The 18045-nt window shown below is 40.4% G+C and overlaps 2 protein-coding genes and 1 long non-coding RNA gene across 3 annotated transcripts in view; 1 reads left to right on the top strand and 2 right to left on the bottom strand.

Moving 5' to 3' along the window:
- LOC112816283 (immunity-related GTPase family M protein 1-like) overlaps positions 1 to 5243 on the bottom strand; it is a 23669-nt gene extending 18426 nt beyond the window's left edge. Inside the window, exon 1 of the mRNA XM_025862715.2 lies at positions 5145 to 5243. The gene's annotated coding sequence lies outside the window, so the exon portion shown is untranslated. The remainder of the gene's footprint in view (positions 1 to 5144) is intronic.
- Positions 1 to 18045, top strand: part of LOC112816281 (interferon-gamma-inducible GTPase 10-like) — a 207023-nt gene that overhangs the window by 79335 nt on the left and 109643 nt on the right.
- Positions 15225 to 17497, bottom strand: LOC141371611 (uncharacterized). The gene is made up of 3 exons (XR_012376700.1): positions 17385 to 17497; positions 16793 to 16855; positions 15225 to 15960 (listed from the first exon to the last, which is right to left on the bottom strand). It is a non-coding gene; the product is annotated as an uncharacterized lncRNA (long non-coding RNA).

Genomic DNA, 18045 nt, shown 5'->3' with positions numbered 1-18045 from the left:
GATTATTTGTTCCATTTCTTTGAAAAAAGTGGATGGTATTTTGATGGGGATTGCATTAAATGTGTAGATTGCTCTAGGTAGCATTGACATCTTCACAATATTTGTTCTTCCAACCCATGAGCATGGAACGGTTTTCCATTTCTTTGTGTCTTCCTCAATTTCTTTCATGAGTATTTTATAGTTTTCTGAGTACAGATCCTTTGCCACTTTGGTTAGATTTATTCCTAGATATCTTATGGTTTTGGGTGCAATTGTAAATGGGATCAACTCCTTAATTTCTCTTTCTTCTGTCTTGTTGTTGGTGTATAGGAATGCCACTGATTTCTGTGCATTGATTTTATATTCTGCCTCTTGACTGAATTCCTGTATGAATTCTAGCAGTTTTGGGGTGGAGTCTTTTAGGTTTTCCACATAAAGGATCATATCATCTGCAAAGAGTGAGAGTTTGACTTCCTCTTTGCCAATTTGGATGCCTTTGATTTCTTTTTGTTGTCTGATTGCTGTGGCTAGGACTTCTAATACTATGTTGAATAGCAGGTGTGAGAGTGGACACCTCTGCCGTGTCCCTGACCTTAGTGGGAAAGCTCTCAGTTTTTCCCCATTGAGAATGATATTCGCTGTAGGTTTTTCATAGATGGCTTTTATGATATTGAGGTATGTACCCTCTATCCCTACACTCGGAAGAGTTTTGATCAAGAGTACACCAAGAATGGTGTACTTTGTCACATGCTTTTTCTGCATCTATTGAGAGGATCATATGGTTCTTGTTCTTTCTTTTGTTAATGTATTGTATCACATTGATTGATTTGCGGTTGTTGAACCAAACTTGCAGCCCAGGGATAAATCCCACTTGGTCATGGTGAATAATCCTTTTAATGTACTGTTTTATCCTATTGTCTAGTATTTTGGTAAGAATTTTTGCATCCAAGTTCATCAAGGATAATGGTCTGTAATTCTCCTTTTTGATGGGGTCTTTGTCTGGTTTGGGGGTCAAGGTAATGGTGGCCTCATAAAATGAGTTTGGAAGTTTTCCTTCCATTTCTATTTTTTGGAACAGTTTCAGGAGAATAGGTATTAATTCTTCTTGAAATGTTTGGTAGAATTCCCCTGGGAAGCCATCTGGCCCTGGGCATTTTTTTGTTGGGAGATTTTTGATGCCTGCTTCAATTTCCTTAGTGGTTATAAGTCTGTTCAGGTTTTCTATTTCTTCCTGGTTCAGTTTTGGTAGTTGATCCATCTCTAGGAATGCATCCATTTCTTCCAGGTTATCTAATTTGCTGGCATAGAGTTGCTCATAATATGTTCTTATAATTGTATTTCTTTCGTGTTGATTGTGATCTCTCCTCTTTCATTCATGATTTTGTTGATTTGGGTGATTTCTCTTTTCTTTTTGATCAGTCTGGCCAGGGGTTTCTCAATCTTGTTAATTCTTTCAAAGAACCAGCTCCTAGTTTCGTTGATCTGTTCTACTGTTCTTTTGGTTTCTATTTCATTGATTTCTGCTCTGATCTTTTTTATTTCTCTTCTCCTGCTGGGTTTAAGCTTTATTTGCTGTTTGTTCTCTAGCTCATTTAGGTGTAGGATTAGGTTGTGTATTTCTTGTTTCTTGAGAAAGGCTTGTATTGCTATATACTTTCCTCTCAAGACTGCCTTTGCTGCATCCCAAAGATTTTGAACAGTTGTGCTTTCATTTTCATTAGTTTCATTAGTTTCCATGAATTTTTTAAGTTCTTCTCTAATTTCCTGGTTGACCCATTCATTCTTTAGTAGGATGCTCTTTAGCCTCCATGTATTTGAGTTCTTTCTGACTGTCCTCTTGTGATTGAGTTCTAGTTTCAAAGCATTGTGGTCTGAAAATATGCAGGCAATGATCCCAATGTTTTGGTTCCAGTTGAAACCTGAGTTGTTACCTAGGATGTGATCTATTCTGGAGAATGTTCCATGGGCACTAGAGAGGAATGTGTATTCTGTTGCTTTGGGATGGAATGTTCTGAATATATCTGTGAAGTCCATTTGGTCCAGTGTGTCATTTAAAGTATTTATTCCTTGTTGATCTTTTGCTTAGATGATCTGTCCATTTCAGTCAGGGGGGTCTTATAGTCCCCCACTATTATTGTATTGTTGTCAGTGTGTTTCTTTGCTTTTGTTTTAATTGCCTTATATAATTGGCTGCTCCCATGTTAGGGGCATATTTACAATTGTTAGATCTTCTTGTTGGATACACCCTTTAAGTAGGATATAGTGTCCTTTCTCATCTCTTATTATAGTCTTTGGTTTAAAATCTAATTTGTCTGATATAAGGATTGCCACCCCAGCTTTCTTTTGGTGTTCATTAGCATGGTAAATTTTTTTTCACACCCTTACTTTTAATCTGGGAGTGTCTTCAGGTCTAAAATGAGTTTTTGCAGACAACATACCAATGGGTCTTATTTTTTTATGCAATCTGATAGCCTGTGTGTTTTGACTGAGGCTTTTAACACATTTACATTCAGGGTAACTATTGAAAGATATGAATTTAGTGCCATTGCATTGCCTGTAAGATGACTGTTACTGTATATTGTCTGTGTTCCTTTCTGGTCAGTGTTACTTTTAGGCTCTCTCTTTGCTTAGAGGACCTTTTCAATATTTCTTGAAGGGTTGGTTTTGTGTTTGCAAATTCCTTTAGTTTTTGTTTGTCCTGGAAGCTTTTTATCTCTCCTTCTATTTTCAATGACAACGTAGCTGGATAGAGTATTCTTGGCTGCATATTTTTCTCAATTAGTGCTCTGAATATATCATGTCAGTCCTTTCTGGCCTTCCAGGTCTCTGTGGATAGGTCTGTTGCCAATAATGTTTCTACCATTGTAGGTTACAGATCTCTTGTCCCAAGGTGCTTTCAGGATTTTCTCTTTGTCTCTGAGACTCATAAGTTTTACTATTAGATGTCGGGGTGTTGACCTATTTTTATTGATTTTGAGGGGGTTCTCTGTGCCTCCTGGATTTTGATGCCTGTTTCCTTCCCCAAATTGGGAAAGTTCTCTGCTATAATTTCCTCCAATATACCTTCTGCCTCTCTCTCTCTTTCTTCTTCTGGGATCCCAATTATTCTAATATTGTTTCTTTGATGGTATCACTTATCTCTCGAAGTCTGCCCTCATGATCTAGTAGTTGTTTATCTCTCTTTTTCTTAGTTTCTTTATTTTCCATCATTTGGTTTTCTATATCACTAAATCTCTCTTCTACCTCATTTATCATAGCAGTTAGAACCTCCATTTTTATTTGCACCTCATCAATAGCCTTTTTGATTTCGACTTGGTTATATTTTAGTTCTTTTATTTCTCCAGAAAGGGTTTCTCTAATAACTTCCTTGTCTTTTTCAAACCAAGCTAGTATCTTTCAAATCGTCATTCTGAACTCTAGTTCCAACATCTTACTAATGTGTATTGATTAGGTCCCTGGTGGTCGGTACTCCCTCTTGTTCTTTTTTTTGAGGTGATTTCTTCTGTCTTGTCATTTTGTCCGGAGGAGAATAGATGAATGAGAGAACAAAATGCTAACATATTAACAACAACCCTAGAAAAATATACACTAAACAAATCAGAAAAGACCTGAAACCAGGGGAAAAGAAAGGGAAAGAAAGAAAAAAGAAAAAAAAAAGAAAAAGAAAAAGATAAAAACAAACAAACAAACAAACAAACAAACAAAGGAAAACCAGAATATGATCAGATATGATCAGGCTGGTGCATAGATCAGTGCCACACACTAGATTCTGGGTGTATTTTGGTCTGTTAGAAGGAAGTGCCTCCCAAAATTTTAAAGAAAGTAAAACATATATGTAGAAAAATAAGGGCAAATACGATGAAGGGATGGATTATGACTGTAAAGATGAAAATTATAAAAGATTTTATAAAAGGAATGGATAAGATAAGAAGTTGGTTGAGAAAAGAAAGAAGGGGAATTAAAAAAAGAGGGAGAGAATGTGATCAAGTAGGAGACTAAAAGAAAGGCATACACTAGAGATTTCGGGTATATTTTGGTCTGTTAGAAGAAACTGCATCCCCAAGTTTTAAAGAGAGAACAACTTATATATATATACCAAAAATAAGGTTAACTACTATGAAGGGATAGAATATGACTCTAAAAATGAAAAATAAAAAAAAAGATTTTTTAAAAAGGGATTGATAAGATGTTCATTGAAAAAGGGAAAAAGAAGAATTAAAAAAAAGAAAATTAAAAAAATTAACTTTGAAAGACTAAAGAATCATGGTAAAAAAACAGGAATTCTATGTGCTGTATTCCCCTAGTGCTGGCCTTCCACCGTTCTCATTGATCGGTGAACTTGGGGTTGGCTGGTTGTTGTTGTTGATCTTCTGGGTGAGGGGTCTGTTGCCATGGTTCTCAAATGTCTTTGCCAGAGGCAGAATTGTCCCGCCCTTGCCGGGCCGGGCTAAATAATTTGCTCGGGTTTGCTCTCTGTAGCTTTTGTTCCCTGCAAGCTTTCTGTACAGCTTTGGAGAACAAGAGTGAAAATGGCAGCCTCCTAATCTCTGCACCATAGGAGCCGAGAACTCGGGGCCCCATTCCTCAGTAAGCCCCCAGAGAAAAGCAGTCAATCACTCCCATTTCCCAGGTCTCTGGCCTCACTCCATGCTCACCCGGTCTGTGACCGAGCGTTTCTATCTCTGGCACATGACACCGTTTGGAGTCTCCAAACCCAGCTGGTACCTCCAGTGTGCTCCCACGCCACTCTTACCAGGGCAGGAAGGGGAATCTCCCCATATCTGCTGCTTGTTGGGTCCCTGCTGGAAGAGCAGTGGCCCGACTGTGCCGCAGATCACAGTTTATGTCAACCCCAAGCTGAGAGCCCACTCCTCAGCTCCGTCTCTGCAGCCGGCTTCCCAGCTCTGATACTTGGGAGCTCTGCCACACTCAGGCACTCCTGGTCTTTCTGTGACCCCAAGGGTCCTGAGACCACACTGTGCCAACGAGGGTTCCACTCCCCACTTAGCCACTGGAGCGACATCCCTCAACAGAGCACACTTCTGAAAGTTCCGATTTTGTGCTCTGCTGCTCTATCACTTGCTGGTAGCGGCTGATGGAGACCCCCTCCCCTGCCATCTATCTTCCCGAATACCGACTCGGATTCACTTCTCCGCACATCCTACCTTCCAGAAAGTGGTTGCTTTTCTGTTCAGAGAGTTGCTGCCCTTCTTTTCTTCGATGTCCTGTTGAGTTGGTAGGTGTTCAGAATGTTTGATCCCTATCTAGCTGAATTCCTGAGACCAGACGAAATCCAGGTCTCCTACTCCTCTGCCATCTTGCTCCTCTGCAGCAACTTCTTGCTAGACAGGTCTTCAAAGGTAAGGGAACAAAAGCAAAAATGAATTTATGGGGCTTCATCAAGATAAAAAGTTCTGCACAGCAAAAGAAATAGTCAACAAAACCAAAAGACAACCTACAGAATGGGAAAAGACTTTTGCAAATGTTTTATCAGTTAAAAGGTTAGTATCCAAAATCTATAAAGTATGTATCAAACTCAACACCCAGGGAACAAATAATCCAGTCAAGATATGGGCACAAGTCATGCACAGACATTTCTCCAAAGAAGACCTACAAATGGCCAACAGACACATGAAAAAATGCTCAACATCACTTGGCATCAGGGAAACTCAAATCAAAACCACAATGAGGTATCACCTCACACCGATTAGAATGGCTAACATTAAAAAGTCAGGAAACAACAAATATTGGCGAGGATGTGTGGAAAGGGGAATGAACCCTCTTACACTGCTGGCAGGAATGCAAGCTGGTAGAGCCATGGTGGAAAACACTATGGAGTTTCCTCAAGAAGTTAAAAATAGAGCTACCCTACAACCCAGCAATTGCACTGCTAGGTATATGCCCCAAGGATGCAAATGTAGTGATCTGAGGGGCACCTGCACCTGATATTTATAGCAGGGCTATAAACAATGGAAAGAGCCCAGATGTCCATCAACAGATGAGTGGGTAAAGAAAATGTGGTATATAAATACAATGGAATATTACACAACCATCAAAAAGAATGAAATTTTGCCATTTGCAACAATGTGGATGGAACTGGAGGGTATTATGCTAAGCAAAAGAAGTCAATCACAGAAAGATAATTATGATATGATTCCATTCATACGTGGAATTTAAGAAACAAAACAGAGAACCATAGAGGAAGGGAGGGAAAGAAAACCAAGATGAAACCAGAGAGGGAGACAAAAGATAAGAGACTCTTAATCATAGGAAAGAAAGTGAGGGTTGCTGGAGAGAAAGGGAGTGGAGGAATAGGGTAATAGGGTGATGGGCATTGAGGAGGGCATGTGATGTAATGAGTACTAGATGTTATATACAACTGATGAATCACTGAACTCTACCTCTGAAACTAATAATATACTATATGTTAATTAATTGAATTTAAATTAAAAAAAGAAGGGGTAGGCAAGATGGTGGAAGAGTAGGGGACCTCATTTCATCTGGTCCCTTGAAGTTAGTTGGATATCTATCAAACCATTCTGAACACCTACGAATTCAGCCTGAGATGTAAGAAAATATATCGGCAACTCTAAAGTGTGGTTTTGATTTGAATTTCCCTGATGTCTAATGATGTTGATCACTTTTTCATGTGTCTGTTAGCCATTTTTATATCTTCTTTGGAGAAGTGTTTGTTCATGTCTTCTGCCCATTTCTTGACTGGATTATTTGTTTCTTGGGTGTTGAGTTTGAGAGGTTCTTTATAGATCTTGGATACCAGACCTTTATCTGTAACATCATTTGCAAATATAGTTTCCCATTCCATGGTTTGCCTCTTAGTTTTGCTGACTGTTTACTTTGCTGTGCAAAAGTTTTTTATCTTGGTGAAGTCCCAAAAGTTCATTTTTGCTTTTGTTTCCCTTGCCTTTAGAGACATGTCTTGAAAGAAGTCGCTGTGGCCAATGTTGAAGAGGTTACTGCCTATGTTCTCTCAGATTTTGATGGATACCTGTCTCACATTGTGATCTTTCATATACTTTGAGTTTATCTTTGTGTATGATGTAAGAGAGTGGTTGAGTTTCATTCTTCTGTATATAGCTGTCCAATTTTCCAGCACCACTTATTGAAGAGACTGTCTTTTTTCCATTGGATATTTTTTCTTGATTTGTCAGATTAGTTGATGATAGAGTTGAAGGTCCATTTCTGGAGTCTCTATTCTGTTCCATAGGTCTATATGTTTTTGTTCCAAAACCGTGCTGTCTTGGTGATCACAGCTTTCTAATTTGGCTTGAAGTCAGGCATTGTGATGCCACCAGCTTTGTTTTTCTTTTTAAATATTCCTTGGGCCATTTGGGGTCTTTTCTGGTTCCAAAAAATTTTAGGATTGTTTGTTCCAGCTCCTTGAAAAATGTCAATGGTATTTTGATAGGGATGACATTGAAAGTGTAGATTGCTCTGGGCAAGATAGACATTTTCACAATGTTTATTCTTCCAATCCATGAGCATGGAATGTTTTTCCATCTTTTTGTGTCTTCTTCAATTTCTTTCATGAGTGTTCTGTAGTTTCTAGAGTATAGATCTTTACCTCTTTGGTTAGGTTTATTCCTAGGTATTTTATGGTTTTTGGTGCTATTGTAAATGGAATTGATTCCTAAATTTATCTTTCTACAGTTACATTGTTAGTGTATAGAAAAGCAACTGATTTCTGTACATTGATTTTGTATCCTGCCATGTTGCTGAATAGCTGTGTGAGTTCTAGTAATTTGGCGGGTGGCATCTTTTGGGTTTCCCACATAATGTATCATGTCATCTATGAAGAGAATGAGTTTGACTTCTTCTTTGCCAAATTGGATGCCTTTTATTTCTTTTTGTTGTCTGATTGCTGATGCTAGGACTTCTAGTATTATGTTGAACAAAAGTCGGGAGAATGCGTATTCCTCTTGTGTTCTTGACCTTAAGGGAAAAACTCCCAGCTTTCCCTTAAAAGCTGAGAGCTTTTCCCCATTGAGAATGGTATTCACTGTGGGCTTTTCTTAGATGGTTTTTATGATATTGAGGAATGTGCCCTCTATCCCTACACTCTGAAGAGTTTTAATCAGGAATGGATGTTGTATTTTGTCAAATGCTTTTTCTGCATCAATTGAGAAGACCATATGATTCTTGTCTTTTCTGTTATTAATATGCTCTAGCACATTGATTTGCAAATGTTGAACCACCCTTGCAGCCCAGGAGTAAATCCCACTTGGTCTGGTGAATATTCCTTTTAACATACTGTTGGATCCTATTGGCTAAGATCTTGGTGAGTATTTTGGCATCCATGTTCATCAGGGATATTAGTCTGTAATTCTCCTTTTTGATGGGGCCTTTGCCTGGTTTTGGGATCAAGGTAATGCTGGCCTCATAGAACGAGTTTTGAAGTTTTCCTTCTGTTTCTATTTTTTGAAACAACTTCAGGAGAATAGATATTATTTCTTCTTTAAATGTTTGCTAAAACTCCCTTGGGAATCCATCTGGCCCTGGACTCTGTTTTATCGGCAGGTTTTTTTATTTCTGTTTCAATTTCCTGCCTGGTTATTGGTCTGTTCATATTGTCTATTTCTTCCTGTTTCAGTTTTGGTAGTTTCTAAGTTTCCAGGAATGCATCCATGTCTTCCAGATTGCTTAATTTGCTGGTATATAGTTGCTAGTAAAAATTTCTAGTAATTGTTTCTGTTTCCTTGATGTTAGTCATGATCTCTCCCCTTTCTTTCATGATTTTATTAATTTGGGTCCTTTCTCTTTTCTTTTGGATAAGTCTGGCCAGTGGTTTATCAATCTTATTAATTCTTTCAACAAACCAGCTTCTAGTTTTGTTCATCTGTTCAACTGTTTGTTTGTTTGTTTGTATTTGTTTCTATTTCATTGATTTCTGATCTAATCTTCACTATTTCTCTTCTTCTGCTTTGGTTAGGCTTTATTTGCTGTTCTTTATCCAGCCCCTTTAGGTGTACGGTTCGCTTGTGCATTTGGGATTTTTATAATTTTTTGAGAGAGGCTTGGATGGCTACGTATTTCCCTCTTAGGACTGCTTTTGCAATATCCCATAGGTTTTGAACTGATATGTTTTCATTCTCATCAGTTTGTGAATTGATTAAGTTCTTCTTTAATTTCCTGGTTGACCCAATCATTCTTTAGCAGGATGCTCTTTAACTTCCAAGTGTTTGAGTTCCTTCCAAATTTCTCCTTCTGGTTGAGTTCCAGTTTCAAAGCCTTGTAGTCTGAAAATATGCAGAGAATAATCTCAGTCTTTTGGTATTGGTTGAGACCTGATTTGTGACCCAATATGTGGTCTATTCTAGAGAAAATTCTGTGTGTACTCGAGAAGAATGAGTATTCTGAGTTTTAGGAGGGAATAGTCTGTATATATCTACAAAGTTCATCTGGTCCAATGTGTCCTTCAAAGCTCTTGATTCTTTGTTCATTTTCTGTTTAGATGATCTGTCCATTTTGTGAGTAAATGTTGAGGTCTCCTACTATTAAAGTATTTTTATCAATATGTTTCTTTAATTTTTTTATTAGTTGGTTTATATAATTGGCTGCTCCCATGTTGGAGGCATAGATATTTACAACTGTTAGTTCTTCTTGTTGGATAGACTCTTTAAGGATGACATAGTATCCCTTTACATCTCTTACTATGGTCTTTGGTTTGAAGTCTAATTTGTCTGATATGAGGAATGCTACCCCAGCTTTCTTTTGAGGTTCGTTTGCATGGAAGATGGATCTCCATCCCTTCACTTTCAGTCTGGATATATCTTTAGGTTCAAAAATGAATCTCTTGTAGACAGCATATGGATAGGTCCTATCTTTTTATCCACTCTACAACCTTGTGCCATTTTATGGGAGCATTTAGGCCGTTCATGTTGAGAGTGATTATTGAAAGATATGAATTTATTGTCATCATGTTGCCTGTGAAGTCAACTTTCTATAGACTGTCTCTGTAAATTTCTCTTCAATATCACTCTTGGGGTCTTTCTCCTTTTATAGACTCCCCCTTAATATTTCTTGCCATGCTGGCTTGGTGGTCACATATTCTTTCAGTTTCTGCTTGTCCTGAATGTTCCTTATCTTTCCACCAATTGTGAATGACAGCCTTGCTGTATAAAGTATTCTTGGCGGCATGTTCTTTTCATTTAGTACCCTGAATATGGTTTGCCAGCCCTTTCTGGCTTGCCAGGTTTCTGTGGACAGGTGTGATGTTATTCTGATGTGCCTCCCTCCATATGTAAAGAACCTCGTCTTCCTAGCTACTCTCAGGGTAGTTTCTTTGGCTGTAAAGTTTGCAAGCTTCACTGTTATATGTTGGAGTGTTGATCTATTCATTGATTTTGGGAGGGGTCCTCTCTGCCTCTTGCACTCAAATACTTGTTTCCTTCCCCATATTATGGAAGTTCTCAGCTATGATTTGCTCAAATATACCTTCTCCTACCACCCCCCTCGCCCCCTGCCACCCGGGATCCCAATAATTCTGGCACTGGAAGGTTTCATGTCATCATTAATCTCTCCAATTCTTTTTCATGTGCTACTAGCAGCCTATCTCTGTTTTCCTCAGCTTCCTTCCTTTCTATTAGCTTATCTTCTGGATTACTGATTCTCCATTCTGACTCATTTACCCTGGCTGTTAGAGTATCCAGTTTATTATTTTTATTTTTTATTTTATTTTTTTTATTTTTTTTAAAGATTTTATTTATTTATTTGAGAGAGAGAGAGAATGAGAGATAGAAAGCACGAGAGGGAAGAGGGTCAGAGGGAGAAGCAGACTCCCTGCTGAGCAGGAAGCCTAATGCGGGACTCGATCCCGGGACTCCAGGATCATGACCTGAGCCGAAGGCAGTCGCTTAACCAACTGAGCCACCCAGGCGCCCGAGTATCCAGTTTAGACTGCATCTCATTCATAGCAGTTTTTAGTTTGGCCTGATTAGATCTCATTTCTAGTCTTAGAGATTCTATATTGTCACTAATGCTTTTTTCAAGCCTAGCTATTGACTTCATGATTGTTTTCCTGATTCTATCTCTGACATCTTGCTTATATCCATATCTGTTAGTTCAGTGGCAGAGGCCATTGTCTGTGTTTCTTTTCTTTGTTGAAAGTTCCTCCTCCTAGTCGTTCTGTTGAGGGATGATTGAGTGAATGAGCAGAGTCCAAAATATCAACCAAGACACAAGCAAGATGCATCGTAGCAAAATCCAGAGTGATCAGAAGCCACCAACAAAAAAACAAAGCCAAAATGAAACACAAAAATAAAATTAAAAAATTTAAAAATGTGGGGGGATGGAAGGGGTCCTATAATTTCTCAGTGTGGACAAAGCAGGGTATTTCAGTTGTTCCTGGGTGTATTTTGGTCTCTGTGTTAGAGAACACTATGTCTCAAAATTGCAAAGAAAGTAATATATATATATATATATATATATATATATATATATAATATGGTAAGTTAAATATAATAAGTAAAACATATATATATGAAGGCAAAATTGTATAGAGTGAAAAAAGGACTAAACTAAAGCATGTATCTATAAAAAATATCGGTGCGAAAAACTCCTGCCCTTGCAGAGTTGCCCCTCACCCTGTCAGGGGGATGGGCTCAGGGGAATCCAGTCCACTGTGTGGCTTTTGTTCCCCAGGGGCTTTCCACGTCTCTTCAGAGGATCAGAGCAAAAAAGGCCACAGCCAAACCTCTGGCCCAGAGCAGAAAATTCACAGTTTGCCCTCTTTAATAAACCTTCCAGGACAGTCTCCACCTCTGTATGTGCTGCTGCCAAAAACTGCATCCTCCCACAGGGCACGCCCACAGCAACTCTCTCAGAGGTTGTCCCAGGGGACTGGGAGTGCCACTGCCCTATGTGATTCTAAAACCTCAAGTGGCCACTGGCTCACACTCACACACCTGAAGCTCCTGGATCCTGTCAGGGTTCCACTGTAAATCCCTTTCCGGGCCACTACCACTCTACAAGTTTTTGCCCCATCTCAGGCACAGGTTCCAGAATTTTTCAAGCTGCTCAAGAGAAGAGCAATTATTGAGTGGGGGGCTTGTGGTTTATTGTGACCTGAGCTGAGACTCCCTTCCTGGGCTCGATGACAATAACCTGATTCCTGGCTCCACTGCTCAGGTATTCTACCGGTTCAGGGACCTCCTTATGCACTGCGGTTCCTCGTACCCTGAGACCATAATGCCCTACCTAGAATTCTGCCTTTTCATTTCCAGAAGCCCCTTTTAGAGAGGGACTTCTCTCACTAGAGCAGATTTCTAAGGTTCTAATTTTGTGCTCCAGTGTTGTATCACTTTCCAGGAGCCAGCTTATAGAGGCTCCCTCCCCATTCTGTTCATCTTCCAATATTTCCCTGCAGATTCATGGCTCCACATGTCCTACCTTGCTTTTGCTTTTCTACTTGTAGAGATCCAGATATATATTCTTACATCTCAGGGTGATATTGTGGGTGTTCAAAATGGTTTGATAGATATCCAGCTAAATTCAGGACACCAGTTGAGACAGGGTCCCCTACTCCTCCACCATTTTGCCTCCTCCCCCCGATTGAGCTTTTCTATCTCAGGCACACAACCCCATTTCAAGTCTTCAAACCCCATGGATTCCTGCTGTGCGTTCCGGGGCCACTTCTTCTAGGGGAAGAAGGGGCGTCTCATTGGTTCTGCTGCTTGTTTGGCCCCTGATCAGGCCTTGAAGAGCAGGGGCCCAACTGTGCCATGGTTGGTGGTTTATGGCAACCCTGAGCTGAGAGCCAACTCCTGGGCTCCCTCTCTGCAGCTGGCTTTTCCGCTCTGATGCCTGGGAGTTCTGCCACACTCAGGCACCCCCTGTCTTCCTGTGACCCAGAGGATCCTGTGACCACACTGCCCCAGCTAGTGTTCTGCCCCCACTTAACAGGCTTAGCGATGTCCCTCAGCAGAGCAGATTTCTAAAAGTTCTGATTTTGTGTTCCATTGTTATATCACTTGCTGGTAGCCGGCTGACAGAGGCTCCCTGACCCTGTGATCTATTTTCCCATATATTGCCTCAGATTCACTTCTCTGAACCAACTACCTTGCAGGAAGTGGTCACTTTTCTATTTGTAGAGTTGCAGCTATTCCTTTGCTGGATCTCCATTTGAGTTCACAGATGTTAAGAATGATTTGATAGCTATCTAGCTGAATTCCTGGGGACAGATGAAATTAAGGTCTCCTACTCCTCTACTATCTTGGACTCTCCTCCTATGTTCTTCTTTTAAAGAATCTTTGGTATTTTCCTCTTGACTGTCCATATAAATTTTAGAATACAGGCTCTTCAGCCCTCTCTGTGTCTCCCTACCCCACTGTCTTGCCAAATTTACCCAGAGCCTATCCTGGTCATTGAAGTTGTTCATGAAATGTGACCCCATAACCTGCCAGGGAAATCTGTGCCCAAGTGGGACAATGGGGCAGCCAGCATCAGGGTTCCTAATAATTAAAGAATTAGAAAGACAGAGAAAAGTTAAAGTCCCTCAACTTACTGATGGGAAATGCTTCTCTAGAAGCTTTGGAAACTTGCTCACAGGCTTCCTCACTGTTCCCAGTTCTCCCATGAGAGTCTTAGCCAAGTGACCTAAGAGGGTTCATCAGAGACCTGCCACCCTTAGCCCCTGATGTCTCTCTGCCTTCTGCCCACTCCCTGAAGTCAAAACACCCTTATGTTTCTTTTCCAGGAACTGTTTGTTTGGTTTCACTTTCATGTCCTGTAAATGTGGTCCTACAACTATCAACCAAGTCTTCCTGAGGGAGGGGCTCAAGTCAGATGCTGTTGTCCTTCCTGCTTTTGTTCAGTTTACCCAGGCAGGACAGAGACTCTCCAGCCCCTTCACTGCAATGACCTCAGGAGCACCCAGTACCTGCACTTCTCAGGGAGGACAGGTCTCTTCCTGTGCCGAGGCCCTAGGGAGTACCTGAATATACTCAGCATTTTCTGTTGTGTTAGTGAAAACATTCCTGAACTCTATCATCAGAAACCTCTTTTCTTGGGGCACCTGGGTGGCTCAGTTGTTAAGCATCTGCCTTCGGCTTAGTTCATGATCCCAGGGTCCTGGGATCGAGCCCCGAATCAGCCTCCCTGCTCAGCAGGAAGCCTGCTTCTCCCTCTCCCACTCCCCCTGCTTGTGTTCCCTCTCCCACTCTCTCTCTGTCAAATAAATAAATAAAATCTTTAAAAAAAAGGAACCTCTTTTCTCTCCAGAGCTATTGAGTGAGCAAACTGTGCATTTATGACGATGGGATGTTAGCTTTGTGCTTGGAGGGTGGAGTGGTAGGGCTGGGTGGTGGGGACCTAACATTCTATCCAGCTACCCATGCCATACTTTTTGGAGAAGAAGGAACCATAGTCTGAAGATGACTCTATCTTTTCTCTTTTTTATGAGAAAGTTGTAAGAAAATTTGCAATAAGCAGAATGTTTATGGGGTGTCTCTAGATGGAAATTCTACCATGTTTTAATGCAATCTAGACCTCATTAGTATAGAGCTATTTCAAAACTCTGAGTTTTGATAATTGGTTGCAATGCAAAACAATTTTTTTGGTTGTAAATTTTTGATCAAGTTAGGTAATAACAAAATAACACAGACTAGGTGGCTTATGAACAGAGATTTGTTTCTCATACTTCTCAAGGACAGAAAGACCCAGATCAAAGTAGCTGTGGATTCAGTGTTTGGTGAGAGCTCACATTCAAGATAGACATCTCCCTGCCACCACACATGGCAGAAGGGGCAAGCTAGCTCCCTGTGTTCTCTTAAAGGGCAATAATCCACTTGTTATCGCTCTGTCCTGTGACTAAGGCACCATCCAAAAATTCACCTACTAATATAGAATGTTGAGTTTGTGCTTCATCTGTGACTTTTGTGGTGGACACAACACTCAGTCCATAGCATTTTATCATTTAGATAAAATCTATCTGGGGAAGTTCAACTGCCTTTGCATCTTCATCTTAGAATATAGCACACTTGCCTCATTTTAATATTCATGTCAATATTCTTGAACTATAAATGTAGTTCTTTGGGACTCTCTGTTTAAGTAGTGATATCATCTGCCTGGGTTCTTCATTAATAATCAGTTAAATAAAATCTTTAACACGTAACCTTTTATATATGTTTGAGAGTCATGATTTTCCCTCTGTTGACAATTGTCCTTACAGGACAGGTAGGATGGGGATGAGCGCTGAGCACACTTTTATTGGTAAATGACACTGGTAGTCCCTGAGACAACATTATGTGTATAAATATTTTTAAAATCAAAGTTGCTTCACACATAATGAATGATAAAAGGTCCCATCAATAACGTAGTGATGATTTCCTTAAATTGTCATGTATCTATGTTTCAAAACTTTGCAGAATTGAATATGGAAATTTAGAGCTCTTACATACTGCTCTGTCTCTTCCTGTGACATGTTCTATATCTCATCCAAATATTTCCATGAGATGCAGTAAATGAACATTAAGCTGCCATGGGGCACTTATTACCACAAGGACTATGTGTTGGGCTCTCCCACTTATAGAACACACACCCTGGTGGCTTTTTTTTTGCCCCTTGCCTCTCTCACAAGACAAGTCCTGCCCTATTTGTTGCAGGGGATGGAACATGAGTTAGATCTGCAATTCTACTGTCCTCTCTAATGTGTGGGTCTGTGTGATTCTTCATGCAGAATGGAAAGGTGTTCATCTCTGTGAGATTTCAGGAAAATGCAGACTGTCTACATTATTACTCATTGCTGGGTAACAAATTAACACAAACTTAGTGGCTTAAGACAATAACACAGACTTATTCACTCATAAATGTTGGGGAGTTATCCAAAATGAATTTTAAAAAAGCTAAAATGAAGGTGTCAGCAGGGCTGGTTTCTTCCAAAAGCTCCAGAAGACAAGCCATTTATTTTTCTTCTCCAGCTTATACAAAGTGCCTGAATTCCTTAGCTTGTGGTCCTTCCACAACTTACTGGAAAGCAAAGATGAATTCAGTTAGACGAGTTGGAAAAATATGTTTTTTGCTTCCACCCAAATTTCTGCATCAAAGTTGTGAAATGGGACCTGGCAAACATCAATTATATCTCCCTAAGGCTCAAGGATTGTTTTCCTGCTGTTACTGTAATTGAGACTTTTCCCACTTCATCCCCCATCACTGGTATAAGGTGGATGCTTTACGGTGTCAGAGGTGTAAAAGGGGAAGGCTGTCCTTCAGGTCCCTCATTACTCTGAAGATTTGTCCCAGAGAGTGGAGAGTACTTAGATATAGAGGAGAGCACTACTCGTCCACAATCCCCGACCACTGCTTGCTCACCCACTGCTCTGGAGAGGTCTACAGGAAGGCAGAAGGGAGTCAGGAAAGGATACAGTGAATGACTGTGCTGCTTCATGCATAACAGATGTGTGAAATAGCCAAAGGTAAGGAGCTCTTGACACTCTTGTGTGGCATATTGCATTTAAATTTTTTGTTCCTTAGATTTTGACATGCATTCCCAGTGCAGGATTTATACACTTAGGATCTAGGTTTTTTGCCATCTGGCCACCAGATCCCATCTATCCTTATAAAGAGCACAGACACTGAAGAGATCCTCCTTTTTTTTCATTTCATCTACCAGGTGTGGCCAGCACTGGGACTTACAGGTGTTCCCCAACCCCCACAAGCCATGGCCTTTTCAAGATCCCTGGGTCTTTTCCTTCGAATGCAGTGGATTTCCATTAAGGCAGCAAAAGGCAAGTCCAGTGGGTCTAGTATGGGTCCCCTTGGGAAGATGCTACTGAAAAGATGAGAGTCATCAAATACTTACATTTTGGGGTTTTGTTTTAAAGTTTCCTTGTTTCCAGATGAGACAGGAAAATGAATCTTTCACCTATGGGAAGGAAGAACTCAGAAGAAGGTACAAGTAGGGGAATAAGTTTTAGTGCTTTGGTTTTATCAGCCTCGTTCCAGGATGAAAAAGAGTGTTCATGTGCCTGGCTGGCATTTGTGAAACCCCAAAGGATTCCCCTGGCAGTACAAAGTTTGAAAGGAAGGGGCTGTTAAGAGGGTAGACAGATGTTAGCATCTGGGGGGAGGAGATAGACCTGTAGGGGTCTGTAAATCGAGACTTGTGTACAATTCTGGGTCCTTATTATGTCAACCTTCAAAACACATTTATTTTCTGCCTGAGGAGGCTTCTGAAGCTCCTCCAGGAGGTGCTGTAATGAGGGGTAATCACTATATGCATCTGGAAGGAGCACTGTCATTCAGCAGCCCTCAATACCATCTCACTGTGCCTTAATTTTTGTTCCCCATGAGAACTCTCCTTGAACACAAAACTCCTTTTCATGACCTGGGTTTGGGGATAGTGACTTGGACCATCAGAGAGTTGGTGTTGGTGAGAAAGGGAAAAAACTCACCCCTGATACTCGCTGCTCCTGTCAGAATGTATCTTTCAGTCTTCCCTCTAGGTGAGTCCATGGTACAACAGCCTATTTGGTGCAACTTTTCTCCAGCTCAGGGGCTGTGAAATGACATATAGGCTCTCTGAAAAATGACATCATTGGAACATGTGATATGAAAAGCCCATCTCCCAGGTAGCTGGGCTTCTCTCTCCTCCTGCAGCAGCCCTAAGTCAACATAGCAAGGGACAAATGAAATCACTTCCTGGGAGTTATCATCAAGAAAGGGGAAGGTAAACTCTAGTGATCTCTGTTGGGATATCATTCCTCCTGCATAATTGTAATGACAGAGAACTTTTATTGAAATTTAATTAAGACCAGGCAACAGCTATCATGTTTGACCCTCATAACAAGCTGAGATGTGATACTTTTATCACCCACTTTTTTCAAATGCAGTCCAGATTTTTTTTTTAATTTTTTATTGTTATGTTAATCACCATATATTACATCATTAGTTTTTGATGCAGTGTTCCATGATTCATTGTTTGTTCATAACACCCAGTGCACCATGCAAAACGTGCCCTCCTCAATACCCATCACCAGGCTAACCCATCCCCCCACCCCCCTACCCTCTAGAACCCTCAGTTTGTTTTTCAGAGTCCATCATCTCTCATGGTTC

The sequence above is a fragment of the Callorhinus ursinus genome, unplaced genomic scaffold (genome assembly GCF_003265705.2).
Source record: "Callorhinus ursinus isolate GAN/ISIS: 27379988/994484 unplaced genomic scaffold, GSC_fseal_2.0 scaffold81, whole genome shotgun sequence".
Taxonomy (NCBI): domain Eukaryota; kingdom Metazoa; phylum Chordata; class Mammalia; order Carnivora; family Otariidae; genus Callorhinus; species Callorhinus ursinus.
Note: the sequence above shows the minus strand (reverse complement) of the source record. Positions and strands in the feature narration are given on the sequence as shown.